The following is a 17,894-nucleotide window of genomic DNA, read 5'->3' as shown; positions in this document are numbered from 1 at the left end:
TTAGCTCTAGCTTATTTTGTTTTTGAAAAATGTTTGTATATTTTTTAAAAATGTAGGAAATGTCTACAAATCGTAATTGGATGTGGTATCAAAAAGATGATAAAGGTTATCTTCATCATGAGTTTATTGAAGGAGTCAAAGAATTCTTGGAGTTTGCCTATGAACATCCGACATGTGTTAGTGATAACAAAATAAGATGTCCATGCAGCAAGTGTCGTAATAGAAAATTTTTAAATAAAAATGATGTGCGTTATCACCTTGTCAAACATGGATTCACTCGTGGCTACGAGCAATGGTATGCACATGGTGAACCATTAAAGAAAACTAATGATTGTGAAAGAGTTCATAATAATGAAGAAGGATCTCGTTATAGAACTATGGTGATTGATGGCGTGGATCAAAGTTTTGATTGGATTACAATCAGTAATGAACAACCACCAAATTCTAAAGCACAGAAGTTCTTTAACTTGTTAAAGAATGTAGATGAGCCATTATGGATCTGCTTGTAGCGGGCATTCTCCCCTTCCTTGTAGACGGTCAAGGCTGTGGATACTCCCTCTGCAGTAGCACGAGCCTGAGATAGTTCAGCCAGGACAGCCAGAAGTTCTGCTGCTTGAGACGCCAGTTGCGCCGCCTGGGACTCTAATCTTTTGTTATGCTCTCATGCTAGGATCTCTTCGGAATGTAGTTTCTGTGTTAACTGGTTCGTGTCTTGTTGATACACCAAAGTTTGTTGATCTAAGTGTTGTTGGTGCACGATATCAATCTAGCTCTTTTCTTCTTGGAGGCCTTTAAGCTTATGGTTGGCCTGCGCCAGGGATACTTCCAGATGGGTGTTCCTTCTGGTCAGGTCCCTTATTTCAGCTCTCAGGGCATAACTAGCCTTAGTGGGGTCATTTAACTGAAGCTCCAATTCTGTTACCTTATCCCACAACATCTTATTCTGGTGATGAGTGGCATGGAATGATTGATTTATTATCAGAGATTCTGCATAAGCCTAGGACATAAAGGAAACATTTAATAAGAGCGGGAAAGATAATAAGTGTTGGAATAATTAAAGCTTACCTTGGTATACAGCTCTGAAAATCCATCCATTTGGGCGGGCGGTAACAAGTGTTCCATCTGACTCATACTTTCTACCCATAAAGTAGCCAAGTGACCTTTCATTGTCAAGGTACTGGTGGGAACATCCTGCCTTGATCTTAACCCAACCTCGGAGGGGGCGGTGGTCCGGTAATAATGATAAGCAGGTGGTGGTGGTTGTGAAGGCTCGGCAGTTGAACCAGAAGGAGCTGAAGGGGGCGCACGGGAAGGATTCGGTGGTAAGGTAGTGTGTGAAAGGCAATGTGAGGGGTTGGCTTCTGCGCTCCTGTGCTGTTCAGAGGTCGAAGGTTGAGCTAGCGAAATCCTGGCAGCAACGTCAGGTGGATCAGGAGGAGCATCTAACGGGCCCGGGACAGGAGTGGGGGAGGCAACAGAAGGCGAGGGATGAGGGGCAAAGGAAGGACCCGAAGCTTGGCGAGGATTGCTAGTTCTGCGGCGAGATCTGTGAGCCAGAGGTCGATCGTTAGAATCAGAATCTTCAGAGGGTGATCGGGCCCGACGCCGAGAAGAAGAGGGTGTATCCCGACTCGAGCGTTCAGTCACAGAGCGTGCACGACGAGTCGCCTGAGATGCTTCTCTGAAGGCAGGACTGGCATAAGTTACATTGGTTGATCTTCGACCATGGCCGCGACCCAGGCCAGAAGTTGATCGGGAAGCAATAGCCGGTCGGGAATGAATAGAGGTAGCAGGCTGGGATGCAGGCGAGATTAGAGTGTATACTAAAAGCCTAGCTTTTGTAAGCATTTATTTTTGAAATAAAAGAATCACATTGGTCAATATCTACATTTATTTGTTAAATGTAATTGTTCAATTAATTTATATAGTAGATAACATGGTGTGTGGTGTCACACTCAGAAGATCATGTTGTCGGTTCTTTATAAATTATAAACAATTGCTCATGACTAAGATGAAAAGGAACAAACCATTAGAATAGTCGTAGTGTAATTAAGTATTAGTTTATCTTGACTAATAAATTACACTGGTACACTCTAAGTGTATTGAGTAGGACCATTTTAGGTAAGTTCTTTTTGTACTGACTTAATAAAAGAACTAGACCTTAGTTATTATGGAAGTATGTGCTCTTAATCCTAATATAATAACAAGCACATATATTTAATATTTATTTCTTTGACTTATCAAAGGGTGAGGTTTAGCTCGATAAATCAATATGCCCGATAAGTTGGGAAATGATATTACTTATAGTGTGTGTTGTTGATTATAGAAGGAATCTGTGTCCTAGTTATCTAGGTTGAGAATGTCCCCAAGAGGAGCTCATAAGGATTGTCATATTAAACCCTGCAGGTGGACTTAGTCCGACATGACAATGAAGTTGAGTGGTACTACTCTTGGAGCTAGATATTAATTAAGTGAGTTGTCAGTAACTTAATTAGTTAGTGGGCATTCGTTATCTTAAACGCAGGGAGACTAATACAATCATGATAAGAAGGAGCCCATAATGTAATTTGGGATTGGTGCGGTAGTGCGATAATAACTCTCTAGTGGAATGAGTTATTATCGATGAACTTGAGTTGTGTGTTCGGGGCGAACACGGGATACTCAAGCTCATCGGAAGGCCAAAACCAATTTCTCCTCTAGGTCTCTGTCGTAGCCTCATTAAAGCCTCAAGTCCATTCAAATATAAGCACATCTTGGTGTCCAAGAAGGGGGTCGGTCCAATGCTTGGTGACCAAGCAAGGGTCGGTCACATCCTCTTCTATGGGGGCCGACCCTATTGTTTGGAGACCAAACAAGTAGGGGCCGACCACATTAATCAAACAAGGAGGGTTGTTTTTAATTTTTAAAATTTTCTCTTTATAGAAAACTATAAGTTTTAAAAGAGAGATTTTAATTTTAAAAATTTCCCTTATTTGAATTAGGCCACATGGTTTAATAGATAGTTTTAAAAGTTTCAAAACTTTCCCTTTTTAACCATCCTCATGGTTTTAAAAAAAAAAAGAAGAGAAGTTTTAAAATTTTAAAATTTTCTATTCATGTTAAAAAAGGAAACTTTTGAAGAGAAGTTTTAAATTTTAAAACATGGTTTTAATTTTTAAAAACTTTCCTATTTAACATCCACTTTAGGAAAGAGAGATTGTAAAATTTTATAAGAGGATTTCTTCTTGTAAAATTTTATAAAAAGTTTTTTTATTTCTTCCTATAAGTGGTCGGCCACCTTTGCTTGGTGCCTAAGCAAGGGGCCGACCAAGATTAAATCAATCCAACCATTGATTTGGTGATTGATTCAATCAAGAGGAAAGAAAAGGAAAAATAAAAGGGAAAAGGAAAAACTAGAGGAAGATTTTAATTTTTGTAAAAATTCTTTCCTTATTTGCCTTGGGCAAGTAATATAAAAGAAGGGGTGAGGAGGCTTCATGAGACACAACTCTTATTCTCTTGCTTGGAGGATCTCTTGGTGTGGTTGGCCCTCTCTCTTCTCCTTTTCCCTTTGCTCTCTTCTCCTTGGTGGTGGTGGTGGCCGAATTTTAGAGGAAGGGGAAGAAAGCTTTTGGGTGTGTTCATCTTGGAGGATCGTCGCTCACACGACGTCCAAGGCGAGCCGAGGAATACGGCAGAAGATCTTGAGGTCATTAGCATATAAAGAGGAGGTATAATTAGCAATTGTTTTCCGCATCATGCTAATTATTTCTTTTTGTAAGAATTTCAAACACAAGAGGCATTAGATCTAGTATTTCGAATTAGTTTTTCGAGTTTGTGTTTTCTTTGTTTTCGAATGTGTGGTTCGATTGTTCTTTTTGGTTAACCTAGAGTTATTTAAGGAAATTAAATATTAGCTTTCCTTCAAAGGCTTTGTCTAGGCGGAGGTGGTTACTCCCATATCCAAGAAGGTCATGTGCCTCGCCATGCAGTCCTGGAAGATAATTTTGAAAATTAATATTTAATGGAATTAATAACATAGGTGGATTTGAATCAATAGTGTTAAGTTCCGCTTGCGATTCAAATCTAAACCATTAAGAACAAATAAGTTAAATTTGGAATCAATGATGTTAAGTTCCATCTGCGATTCCTAATTTAACTTCTAAAGAACACAATAGGTTATTTAAGGAAAGGTTCGACACTTGTACAAAATTTTTGTACAATGAAACCGGTACGATTTTCCTAGGACTAACCAACAGGCGGGGCCCTGGGATGAACAGAGGAGGCAGGTCGGGAAGTAGACGAGGCCCTCGGAGGAAGACTGGGTCGGGGGGTTGTAGAGGTGGTTATCCCGCCCTGGGTGGACGTCGAGTAGGGTAGTGACCTCCTCTCTAGGATAACTCGACCTCGTTGCATTATCTCCATATCACTTAAAGGAAGAGGTTGGACCTCTGAGGCACGGGTCAGAGTATTAGCTCCATAAGCCATAGTATGGGTGTCCGTTACAGCAGGTAAAGCAAAATGCATGAAGTCATAGAAGAATCAAAAGAGAAGCTTACCCAAGGAGTAGGGTGTTTCAGAAGTAAGGCGACTCAGTCTAAAATAGGACAACAATTCCTCAGATAGTAATCGCGTTAAGTTCAGTTGTCATCCTGCCAAGCGAGATGAAGCCTCTATATAGGAGGTCTCAAGGTGGAACTCTCCTAGTTGCGGGTCAGGGGAAGCAGCGGTTGCCATTGCAGGGGCCATTCCACCTCATGAGGGAATCGAATGAAGAAGAATTTGCTCTTCCAGTTCGCCTCAGAAGGTGGAAGGGACGAGAAAAAAGCAGTTCGAATGCGTGGCTGGAAGCGGAATGAGTCTTCTTCCTGCCGATGAAGGACGAAGAAACAGTGGAACAGGTGGGCAGACCAAGATAGCTCGCATACTTCACAGAGTACTACAAATCCGCAGAGGAGCCTTATAGAATTGGGCGTTAGTTGGCCCATGGGAATTTTAAAGTAGCGGCACACATCAGAGAAGAAGGGGTGAAGAGGGAGACGAAGTCTGGCAGTGAACTGCTCTTTGAAGAAGGTGCAGTAGCCGGCGGGAGGAGCAGAAAACTGGTGCACTCCAGTTGGGAGGATTACATGGGTGTTGGCAGCGATTCCGTAGTTATAGCGCAGATCATCCGGGTCTAATTCGTTGAAGGTGGACGAACCAGGGAAATACATTGCAGCCAGAGAAGACAGATAAGAGGAAGATGCCATGTTGAATGAGGCTGACGAGGAAGAAATCAAGCAAGGAGCTACCGACGCAAGAATAGAGGTTCAAGCGTAGTAACGGATTCAGGCTGGAGGAAGAAGAAGGTGGGGAAAAGTTAGGAGGTAGAAGCGAGGGGAAAGTATTTATAGCTGCTGGGCGTAAGGGCAATTTGGTCAGTTATCATCCACCAACCCACAACAATTGGCCGGAGCAAAGAAGGCCGATGGATCACTTAGAAAATAGAGCCCAAGGATATATCTAGAAAAGCATCAGCGCGAAGTATGAGGAGACAGACTTCGGGAAAAGGCGTGATAGTTATAAGTGTTCTATGAACTCCTAACCCTCGCTTTCTCGCTCTGGTTTTGTCTTATGCCGGATTAAGGAAGGACGGTGTAAAAAGCAGACCAGGGTGGCTGGCTAAGCCAGGGCGGTAAGCGGGGAAAGGAGAATGAAACCAAGTTAGAGTAAGGAAGTGAGCCCCGACCGTGACCAACTAAAGCCTGAACTAGAAGGTCGAAGTATACATTCATATAGCCATAGTTCATACCGGTCTGGAAATACGCATAGGTATTGTCAGGAAATTAACGAGCCGAGGGAAGGTCTGAAATAGGCAGTCGTACCATTAAAGTGTTAAGTAGTCCGAGATAGCAACAAGTTTGAAATTACAGGCAAACAATATCGGCAAATGTTTTGCAGCTTCATTTTTACATCAAGGTTCAGCATCAGTTGGGGGTGCTGGGAGGAGAAAGAGGTTGTCATCATCCTTGAAGGAAGGATAAGATCCTGCTGGAAGTTCGTGCATCAGGCGAGCAGTGTCTAGGAAATTTTCTGAGCGTGTGGAGTGGAGCAGACCCTACTCAAACAGTTGACTAGCTCCGCCGACCGCCCCATAACATAACATAAGATTCATCAAACCTCCAATCTTCCTAAGGAAGAAAGGAGATGTAACATAGGATACCCTATACGCTCTAAGGCGACCATCCTCACCCGCTTGGTAAACCACTAGCTCTGCCCTGGTCTTCACAACATCGTCTCGGATCAGAGCCAAATCTTTCTGGCCCTGGGAGGCGTTCTCCTGTGCCTTTAGAAGATCAGTTTGTAGTGATTTGATCGTGGCTTGGCTGGCCTCCCATTGACTTTGAGTAGTTTTCTCCCGATCGATGCTGGAAGTTAGCTGAGTCTGGACATCCACTAAGTCTTTCTGAAGAGCCTCCTGAGTTTCCTGCAAAATCTTCAATCTTGAGGATAGAGTGATCAGTTTTGCATCTTTCTCATCCAGTTCAGCTACGATCGAACGACGACGCTCCCCCTCAGAGGCCAACTTAGACTCGCTAGTCTTCAAGGCCGCCTCTAAGGTCTTTATTTTGTCAAAAGCTGCATGGGCGATGCTTCGGGCAGACTCAGCAGACTCCCCGATGGACCGAAGATATCTAGCCAGGTCTCCGGGTGTCGGGTTGAGCGGATCTCGGGGTGTAAGCGATAGCTCCAATTCTTGAAGGCGAGCCTTCAGCACTTCGTGCTCCCGCTGCAAATTGGTGGCATGTTGGATCACACTCAGACCTGCGGAGCAGGCCTACAGAAGACAAAAGCAAGAATTACAAATAGTTTCAGAAGGGGAGACCGGATAAAGGAAAATCATAAGAGGAGACCAGATAAAGGAAAACTCACAGAAATTATCTGGCGAGAGGCTTGGTCCAGTCCCTCCATCGGCAAGTTGTTCCAAAATCGTCGATTAGCTGACCGCCAAGACGTGGCTAAGTCACCATGTAACTGAACCAGGCCAACGACAGGAGGGGTACCTTCCACAGCTTCTGCTTCTACCTCAGGCCCTGTGAAGGAGGGTAGGCGCCAGGAAGTAGTGAAGGCATACTTCTTGGGGATTCTCTCCCTGGTTCGAGAGGCAAAGGCTGAAGCGACCACAGGAAATGAGGCTGACAAAGTCGCAGAGCTCCCGGGTTGGTCCACTGCGGGAAGAGGGGCCTGCCCGGGAGATAAGGCCCGGAGGAGGGGCCTGCCCGGGAGACAAGGCCCAAACGGGAGTAGGGGCCGATATTCTTGGCGACAAGGTTGGAACCTCCATTCCAAGAGCAATCTCCCGATCAGGAGTGACAACCTTAGCCGTGGAAGATTGGGAGGCTGCTGATGAAAGCTGGTCAGCAGGAGGAGGCATGGGAGATGCCTGGACCGCGGGAGTGACCATTTTCCTTTTGCACTGGAGCCACAGTCGTTTAGTTGGGGGAGGAGAAGCGGCCCGTTCTTCCTCAATCTGTTCTGGTATGGAGACGTCTTCCAGAGAGGCAGCCTCTAGAGGAATTGAAGGGGAGGTTTCAACCCGGGATGGCGCACGGGGGTCAAAGATAGTCTGCGAGGAAGCGGCCAAGCCCTGTTTAAGCTCCTCACTCAGGGTTTTCAAAAGTACGAGAGACTGTTGATTTATATCTGAAGAGTAGGCCTGGAGCATAGCAGCCTCTACAAAGCGGAAGAGAAATACCTCAGTTAGCGAAGAATAGCAAGAAGGAATGCAGGGTCTTACCTAACGAAGCCCCTATCTCTGCATAAACTGGGATGAGCCCAAAAGAGTGCAAAAAGCCTTCCAATAGTATTATGGACAATCGGACGCTCACGCCATTGAGTTTTTCTGAAGCGGCGTGACAGGAGGGTTGATGCTGATGCACAGGAAGATTAGTAGGAAGATCAGAGCGCCATTAGGTTGGCCCGATCAGGGGTTCAGGTAATCTAATGAAGAAAAAACGAGACTTCCAACCTTTGTTGGAAGAGGGTATGTCGGAGAAGAATTTATAACCGGGTCTGGCTTGCACCATGAGTACCCCTAGTTCGGATCGTTTGAAGGAATAGAAATGATGAAATAGCTGGATAATTAATGAGATTTGGTATACGCGACACAAAATGATGGTGTCACATATAGCCCTGAAGAAATTGGAAGCGAATTGAGAGGGGCATATACCAAAGTATTGACTCAGTGAAGAGATGAATGAATGTAGGGGAAAATGAAGGCCTCCTAGGAGCTGGTCCTTGAAAACAATCATGAAGCCTTCGGGAGGAGATGAAGGATTGTCGTTGGGCATGGGGAGTCGAAGTTCATAATCTTTGCTAAGTTCCAAGTTAGACTGGATCATGGACAGGTCATAGTTGTCTAGGTCAGAAATGTAATAAGAATACCAGAAGGATGTCTTACCGTCCGCCATTATCAAAATGAGGAAGATCGAAGTAGGAAAGCAGACAAAAGGAGGAAGAGCACCGGGCGTTGGTGGTCGAGAAGAGGAATGACTAAGGCACTGGGGACAGCAGAACAACGAGGAGGCGAAGGTAGTCGAAGCGCTAAGACGACAACGATGGATTGCCTTTAGGGCTTATAAAGCGGGCTTTCCTGGGAAATACGAAAGAGGGGCCGAGTACCTTTTCAGGTAAAGCGCCCAAACGCCGTCCGATCAAAGAACGACATGCTCTTATGGGAAGTCGTGTACAAAAGGGGGTTAAGCAGGCGGGGTTATACGGCGTAAGCAGTAAAGACGTGGGACATGTGTCACCACCCTAGGAAGCGTATTAATGATAGACGTGATAAGGAAATCATGAAAGGGGGCATGCGTACGGAAGCGTCTGCCACGCGATCTTCTCGGGAAGCGTCGAAGGAAATGGCGAGAGATAAATTCGAATGTTGCAATGCTACATTGCGTCATTTTCCTGAGGGCTGAGTAAGCTTTTAATATTTTTTATCTCCACTTACGTCTGATACTGTATATTTCTTGACTACAGACGGGGTCAAAGTGTTCCCTTCAACAATCCCTGGTCGGGAGCTCACCCTCAGGTCGACAGCATCTTTCCCCGAGCGGGCTTTCCTAAGAAGTTCCGGTCGGCTGTCCCAGACTCTCGCCCCAGCGCGAGTTATAAGTGAGCACGACTCTCATACCCAACGACCTTCCCGGTTGGCTGTCCCGGACTCTCGTCCCAGCGTGAGTTATAAGTGAGCACGGCTCTCACGTCCAACGACCTTCCCGGTCGGCTTTCACGCCCAACGACCTTCCCGGTCGGCTGTCCCAGACTCTCGCCCCAGTGCGAGTTATAAGTGAGCACGGCTCTCATGCCCAACGACCTTCCCGGTCGGCTCTCACGCCCAACGACCTTCCCGGTCGGCTATCCCAGACTCTCGCCCCAGCGCGAGTTATAAGTGAGCACGGCTCTCACGCCCAACGACCTTCCCGGTCGGCTGTCCCAGACTCTTGTCCAGCGCGAGTTATAAGTGAGCACGGCTCTCACGCCCAATGACCTTGTCGGTCGATTGTCCCAGACTCTCACCCCAGCACGAGTTATAAGTGAGCACGGCTCTCACGCCCAATGACATTCCCGGTCGGCTGTCACAGACTCTCGCCCCAGCGCGAGTTATAAGTGAGCACGGCTCTCACGCCCAACGACCTTCCCGGTCGGCTGTCCCAAACTCTCGCCCCAGTGCGAGTTATAAGTGAGCTATGATCTCACACCCAACGACCATCCAGTTCGGTACAATGACTCTCCCGGTCGATACCCTTTACATTCGCCTGGACAAAATACAACAAGACATAGTCTCGTGCCTAACCGGCCGGTAAGCCATATTTCCATTATTTCTGCTAAATATGAAAACTAGCAGGCATATTCTCAAGCGTCTTAGCTGCTCAAGCCTTTTGATCTTCTGGTGAGAGGTAAGAAGAAGGCTGGGTAAGCAAATTATCCTTATTATTTTTGCTAGAAATGTTAGAGGAACGCAGGTGTTTTATAGAAACACAATGATACCAGAGCAAGGGGACATGGGGTTACACCATGAACAGAATCCAAGAAACATGTTTTATTTCGTTAAAAGGGTGAACATTCTTTTAGGGCTTTACATTGCTACCAGATCCAGAAGCCTGACCCCTGCTTTCTAAATGAGCCCTTGCTTAGGCTAGTTCATCCTCAACAAGTTTAAGGGAGTTTTGCAGTTGGCCAATGGTCTGGTCCTTTAACCGGCTCTCCTCCTTCAGGAAGGCCACCTTGTCCTCGTGTTTCATCTTAAGGTAAATAATATAATGAACCTGGCTTTGGAAGTCTGATTGAGCTTTAAGCTTGAGAGCTACTTCGGCTCGAGTTCGTGATTTGGCCGTCAACCAGAGTCCTTCCATTTCGCGAGTAAGGGAAACTTGAAAATCTCTACTTTCAGTCATCGCCAATAGGGCCTCATCCTTTTGAGTCAGCAAGTCCGTCAGCTGGGCAATCTGTTGAGGCAAAGAAGGATCACCAGATTCCATCATAGGTTCCCAGGGAACGGTGTGAAGAAAGAAAACAGTTGAGAGGTAAAAGGGCACACTTCCCTTCTTAAAGAGGAGGAGAAGGTGAAGGGATTTCCTCGGGACATGCACTAACGCTTGGGAAACAATGGGGTATTTATCAGAAAGAGTCATGATCGAAAATCAAGGAGGTTACCAGTAAGTTGATGCAGGGCAGGAGCTAGAAATCCAGAGCGGGTGATAACTGGGCTTGGGTCTAGTCAGTCGGACTAGATCCTCCTTCGACTAGACTTGAGGGGGAGGCTTGTGATACGGTGCATGATTGTGGGGTCAATAAGATGAGGTGGGCAGAAGTCGCGATTACGTGGCGGTCAGAAGTCGTGATTACTTGGCGGTCAGAAGTCGCGATTATGTGGCGGTCAGAAGTCGCGATTACGTGGCGGTCAGAAGCCAAGCCTGTGTGGAGGTCAAACGTCTGACCTACGTGGAAGTCAAAGAGCCTGTGTACGAGTAGCGCAAGGGGTCCGGTTACAAGATGGGTCGGGTTAGACAAGAGGGGCGTCTCGAATGACGGCTCGGGACTGGACATACGTGTCAATGGATCAAAGCATACAGGTCGGAATAGACCAACCAAGGATACAGGTCAGGACTTATAGTCTTACGTCACAGTCAATGGATCAAAGCGTACAGGTCGGAATAGACCAACCAAGGATACAGATCGGAACTTATAGTCTTACGTAACAGTGCATGGATCAAGCGTATAGGTCGGGAGTGTGCCTACCAAGGATACAAGTCAGGACTTCTAGCCTTACGGCGCAAGACACATGGACAAGCGTACAGGTCGAAATAGACCAGCCAAGGATACAGATCGGAACTTATAGTCTTACGTCGTAGTGCATGGATCAAGCGTACAGGTCGGGAGTGTGCCTACCAAGGATATAGGTCGGGACTTCTAGCCTTGCGACGCAAGACACATGGACAAGCGTATAGGTCGGGAGTGTGCCTACCAAGGATACAGGTCGGGACTTATAGCCTTACGGCATTGGATACAGGGATCAAAGCATACAGGTCGGGACTCAAGATCAGCATAAGCAGACCGATGCATACAGATCGAGATTAGCAAATATGAAGAGCCAATATAGGAGCAATGGAATAAGGAGGTCAGACGCTACACGACAAGCATGTCAAGGAGTCGTAACAACCTGTCAAGGAATAATCACTACCTATCAGAGAATATGTCAATGGTCGGGGGTTCACAGCACTCTAATTCTTTCCTAGACCTATAGGAGGAAGCCACATGTCATCCACCGCCAGACAAAGCCTGACATCCAACATTCCCTGACACATGTCAGATTCCAGAAGCATCCGTTGCAGTATAAAAAGGGATGCTTTGTCTCTTACGCAGGTACGCTCACTCGTCCTTTCTCACCAATCTTTTACTTTTTCCTTTTGGACTTGCTCTGTTTCTTCTGGAGAAAAAGTACCTGACTTGAGCGTCGGAGAGCCTGACCCGAGGACTTTTTCCCTGGTTTTTGGCCTCTAACGTGGGGGGACTCGTCTGAGTGTGCGCAGGATCAGCAGTTTCGTCACCCCCGTCGTCATTCGCTCATGGGAGTCTTTCGGCGGGTTACCAGGTCATCCAGGAGGCCCGACGACTTTCCGTCAACACCGGCGACACCGCGACCGCCTTCATCCGACTCAGCTTCCGGACAGGATCATATGTGTTTATGGATTGAATGGGTCAGTCTCTATTTGGAAAGATAAGCTTCAGTCAGTCTCTATTTGGCATTCACTCTTTCCATGTTAGACTCTTGCTACGGGAGAAGATTCAAGTATGAGTAGCTCCTTTCAACTGTCGTTCACTTCCTATTCATTTTCTTTCTTTCTTTCTACTTCTATTGTTAAGACCAGTTCCACTTCTATTCTCGGGAGAGGCAGTTAAATATTGAAAAAAAATATTAAAATTCCTAATCGAAAATAAATAAAATAAATTATAGACAAATTGAATTGTTGAACACGAAATAAGGGCATTGAATTTAAATTGGATTGAGTTCGAATTAAAACCAACGGGTGGGCACGGAGATAAGTAATATATTAATCTAAACCGGAATTGATTTGGATTTGATTTGGCTAAGTTAACTAAGTGATAGATTAAATTGGTTTGATTGATTTGAATATCTTGCCAACCAAGTGAGAACCAAGATTAATCGGGGATGTAAAATTCTGTATTTTAGCTAATGAAGCAAGATATACATCTAACAAGGAATATATGATTATTATATTAAGATTTGTAGAGATAATGATAGTTTTTTACGAAAGTGGTTTTTTAGTTATGACTTGCATATCTGCAACATACATGGACAAGGATACAATGATAATGACTAACCATATGCGTGGCACTTGGAATGAATTATATGTTCTTTTCTTAAAAGATTGTTAATGTGGATATTATGTAAATTATTTCATTCATCAACTTCAACTAACATTAATTGCAATTGCTAAACAAGATGTATCTATTTAGTTATTCTTTTCAAAATTAAAATTTTGTTTGTAATCTCATTAACATATCTCCTAAACGCCATACTAGGTTATATTCTGCTTAAAGAATTGAAGTTACGCATATGATCGCTACTAGTGAACATAATACTAGTAGAGGATATAATCAAATTGAAAATTTATTACAGCCTGGAAAGACTCATTAGATATCTAATTTTGATTCAATTTGTAACATGATTGATAGCTTTGTGATTAGTGTGTTATAAAACATGATGGATGATGAGTCCTTCTAACTTCATCCGTACTGAAGCTAATGGTTTGTTGAGTGCAATAAAATCTTTTGATTTCATATTCATATTATACTTGATGTAAAATATAATGAGGATGACAAATCTATTTTGCTCGACTGTTTTGTCGAGCATTACAATAGAAATCTCAGATATTTTAAATGCAATAGACTATGTTTCAACTACTAAAACTTTTCTTTATAATTGAGAGAAGAAATATTTGTTCTTCTACTTAGTTATTAAAAGAAGTTTGTGCCAAGTCTATATTGAGATATCTTACATTTAAGCTTGTTATAAATCTATTATAGGTCGTTTTTGTAAACAAAATGACTCAATCATACTTGAGCATGCACTATTATCAATTTGATGTATTTACTACTCCAATAGATTTCCAAGTTAAAAAGTTTAATAGTAGATTCAAAAATGAGGCAGACAAACTTCTTAATCTTAGTTGTGTTTTGGAATTTAAAGAAAACTTTAAACTTTTTAATGTTGATCATATTTATCGACTTATTAAGAAATTTTATCCTCTTGATTTCAATATTTGTGATTTGCACCACTTGAGAATGCAATTGAATCGCTATAAATTTAATATTGCTTGTTACGAAAGAATTCAAAATTTATCAATTATTTCTAAATTATATTGAAGATTAAGGGAAACAAATAAGTCATGAATCTACACAATTTGATTAATAGATGTTTTTTTATTTATTTATTATAATTTATACATTATAATTGCAACGTTTACTTTAAATATTGAATCTAATATACTTATTCGATTGCCAGGTTAATTCTTCTTGCCAATGGCAGAACAAGTATTTTCATTTATGAAAATTATTAAAAACAATTCTTCGTAGATGGAAGAAAATTTTTAACAGATTTTATGGTCAGAATTTATTGACAAAATTAATAACAATATAATAATTAATAAGTTTAATTTTTTTAAAATTAAAAGTACAACTTCAATATTATTTGTACTTTGCGCTTTTAATGCATTGAATATTAAATATATTTTTTCATATTTTTAAAAAAAATTATATTCACACACTTTTTTATTTTATTTATATTTTTAAAAATTAATGTATTATATCAATTATAGTCGGTGATCCATCCGATGTAATTTTAAATCCGGGCTATATGCCCCGGCTCAAAATCATCATCAGTTAACTTAGAATTAAACCAACAAAAGTCTTGCTCATGCTATTAGAGGGTAACAACGGTGAATCAGTGTCCACAGTCCATAATTAGTTCATGGCAAATTCATGTTGTTCAAGATCTCCATTGCTTGAAAACTGCATTTGCACAGTACTGAAGGTAGTGCAGATCATAAATTGTGAGATGAAGCAGATAGATTGAAGATATATATAATAACATCTTGTATAGTCGATTGTCAAATGGTTAGGGATTGGTTGAAGTTTTTTTCCCCGAGATATCTTAATAAATCACCATATCTTGTTCAAGAATATCTTCCTACCGAGTATTTTTCAGCTATTTCTTTCCTCTAATTAACAATTCTTGCTTTTGGTCTTTATAACTTGCAAGTTGATTAATTACCACGGGAAGCTCGATCGAACAAGCTTAATTTCCTATTACGTACGCATAGTGAAAAAAAATAGCTGCATTATTCATTATCTTTCTTAAAATCGATCGAGTAATCGCACTCTTATCGATGGTCTTTATAAAATCAATAGACAAAACAACTACTAAAAAGAAAACATCAAATGAATCTCGTATGTTGCTATCTATTTCAGCTCCTCGCTGCCCTAAGTTGAGAAACTCCTCCCGTCGTTATGGAATGTCCAATTGGTTAGAGAATAATAGATTTCTTAAAATGGGATAAGAGATTAATTTTTGATGAATGCATGTTCTCATAAAATAAATCTCCTTCAAATCCTAACTAATTTGATAGTCAACTATAAGTTAATTCAATAATTTACATCCCAAGAGACTGACGAGATAAACATAATTACTTTTGCTCACACCAAGAAGAATCAACTAGCAGCGCTGGCGGGGCGAACCTCAATGTAAAGGTATGTCTAAAATGCTCGACACCGTCGTCGAGTTCTCCAAAACTCGGCTCGAAATTTATGGCGTAGCTCAATGGATGTATTGGCAATTAGAGTCGGCTGACATTGTTGTTTTGGTCATGGACAGCGTGTTGCCTGATACATTGCAGCAAAAAAGTGAAATCCTCGCCCCCGGGCTCCCACCGACCGGACGTACGGTCATTGTAAGGGAGATAAATCGCAGCACCCGAGCTAACATGGGACGGACCGGGTGGGATACAAGGATAGGAGATTTATTCCCCCGTTGCCACTGAGTTTTGACCCGGCGTGTTGCCTGATACAGCGAATAAGGTAGGATGTCTGAAGTTGGTGTCGAAGTCCAGAAAGCTAACTAAGGTGGTGATCAAAGTTAAGAAAGGATGGTCGAATAGTTCAGCTAATCGAACCTTTTGTCTATTCGAATTCTGAGTCCCGCTGGCTCAATGGAATCCCGAGCTATCTCAATTCAAATTAAAATCGAGTCCTCTCAGTCTAATCGAGTACACTAGATGTATGGTTCGACCAAACTCCTTGTCCGAGTGGATGTCGAGTCCTCAAGGAGATCGAGTACTCAAGATGATCAACATTCCTTAGGTGATCCGAACTTGTCCAAGAATGAAGTCCGACCAGACGTTAGAGGGGACTCGGCCGGCAAGATGGTCAACATTCCTTAGCCGACCCAACCCTATCCGAGATGATGTTGACCAGATATTAAAGGGGATTCGACCAGCCTACCACCAAAATATATTAATGGTCCATTAGTCCAACGACCTTGATTCTGTTTGAAACCTGCAAGATGGTGCGTTGGCCCCAGTGAACGATGATTTTTGATGAAAACGAACTCCTGAAGATCTGGAAGAGCTCCTTAACGATTCTACACACAGCGAGACGAGCCAACAAAGTGTTAGTGACCTAGGACCGGGGTGGGGATCCTTGGCTAGGCCCTCCGACGCTCAAGTCAGTTCCTCTCTTGAAGGTGGAAGAAGAAGAAATACAATAACTCAAGTACTTGGAAACAGAGTTTTGGATGCTAGAACTTACTTACCTTGCCAACGGAGAGAATCCCCTTTTTTATACTACTTCATATAACCTCCGTATTCATGAGGTGGTCCCTGGTTTGTTAGAGTTTGTTAGAAGATGAAGTCATCCTCTAGACTTCGTGTAATAATTCTTTAAGAAATCTTTTTTTACCCCAGATGTACCTTTTTTGTCGTTTATGACTCATATTCATGATAAAGTATACATAAGAACATGTTAGTACAATTGAAGAAGCTTCTAGAAGATATTTTCCGCCAAATTCGTCAGGTTGTCATATTTGGGTACTTCTGTTAAGCATGCTTTGACCGATCATTTAAGTCGGTCGTATATAAATTGAGAATACCTTTTGTTAAGCGTGTCTCGACCGATCATTCAAGTCAGCCACACACACACACACACATATAAAATACCTTCTGTTAAACATATTTCGACCAGGAATGGACTATAAGCTTTATAAAGCTAAATACCTTTACGCTCGGTCGGACTTTATTCGGTCGAGCGCGTGTAAGCACATTGGTACTCGTTTGGCCTTCACTCAGCCAGTAATATACTAAAAGCTTCTATAAGGCTAAATATCTTTATGTTTGGTCGGACTTTGTCCGGTCGAGCGTGTATAAGCACATTGGTGCTCGCTCAGCCTTCATTTGACCGGTAATATACTAAAAGTTGTATAAGGCCAAATACCTTTACGCTCGGTCAGGCTTCGCCTGATCGAGTGCGTGTAAGCACATTGGTGCTCGCTCGGTCTTCACTCGATCGGTAATATACTAAAAGCTTCTATAAGGTTATATACTTTTACGCTCGACCGGGCTTCGTCCGGTCGAGAGTGTGTAAGCACATTAGTGCTCGCTCGGCCTTTACTCGGCCGATAATATACTAAAAACTTCTATAAGGCTATATACCTTTACGCTCGGCCGAGCTTTGTCAGACCGAGCGCATGTAAGCACATTGGTGCTCACTCGACGATCACTCGGCCGGTTATATACTAAAAGCTTCTATAAGGCTAAATACCTTTACGCTCAGTCGGGCTTTGTCTAGTTGAGCGTGTGTAAGCACATTGGTGCTCGCTCGGCCTTCACTCGGTCAGTAATATACTAAAACTTCTATAAGGCTAAATACATCTATGCTCGGTCGGGCTTTGTCAGACCGAGCGCATGTAAGCACATTGGTGCTCGCTCGGCCTTCACTCGGCCGATAATATACTAAAAGCTTCTATAAGGCTAAATACCTATACGCTCGGCCGGGCTTTGTCCAGTCGAGCACGTGTACGCACATTGGTGCTCGCTCGGCCTTCACTCGGCCAGTAATATACTAAAAGCTTCTATAAGGCTAAATACCTTTACGCTCAGTCGAGCTTTGTCAGGTTGAGCGCATGTAAGCACATTGGTGCTCGTTCGGCCTTCACTCGACCGGTAATATACTAAAAACTGTATAAGGTTAAATACCTTTACGCTCGATCTGACTTCGCTTGACCGAGCGCGTGTAAGCATATTGGTGCTCGCTTAGCCTTCACTCGGCCGGTAATATACTAAAAGCTTTTATATGGCCAA

Source organism: Zingiber officinale, chromosome 6A (assembly GCF_018446385.1).
Source record: "Zingiber officinale cultivar Zhangliang chromosome 6A, Zo_v1.1, whole genome shotgun sequence".
NCBI lineage: Eukaryota > Viridiplantae > Streptophyta > Magnoliopsida > Zingiberales > Zingiberaceae > Zingiber > Zingiber officinale.
This window is presented reverse-complemented; position numbering follows the sequence as displayed.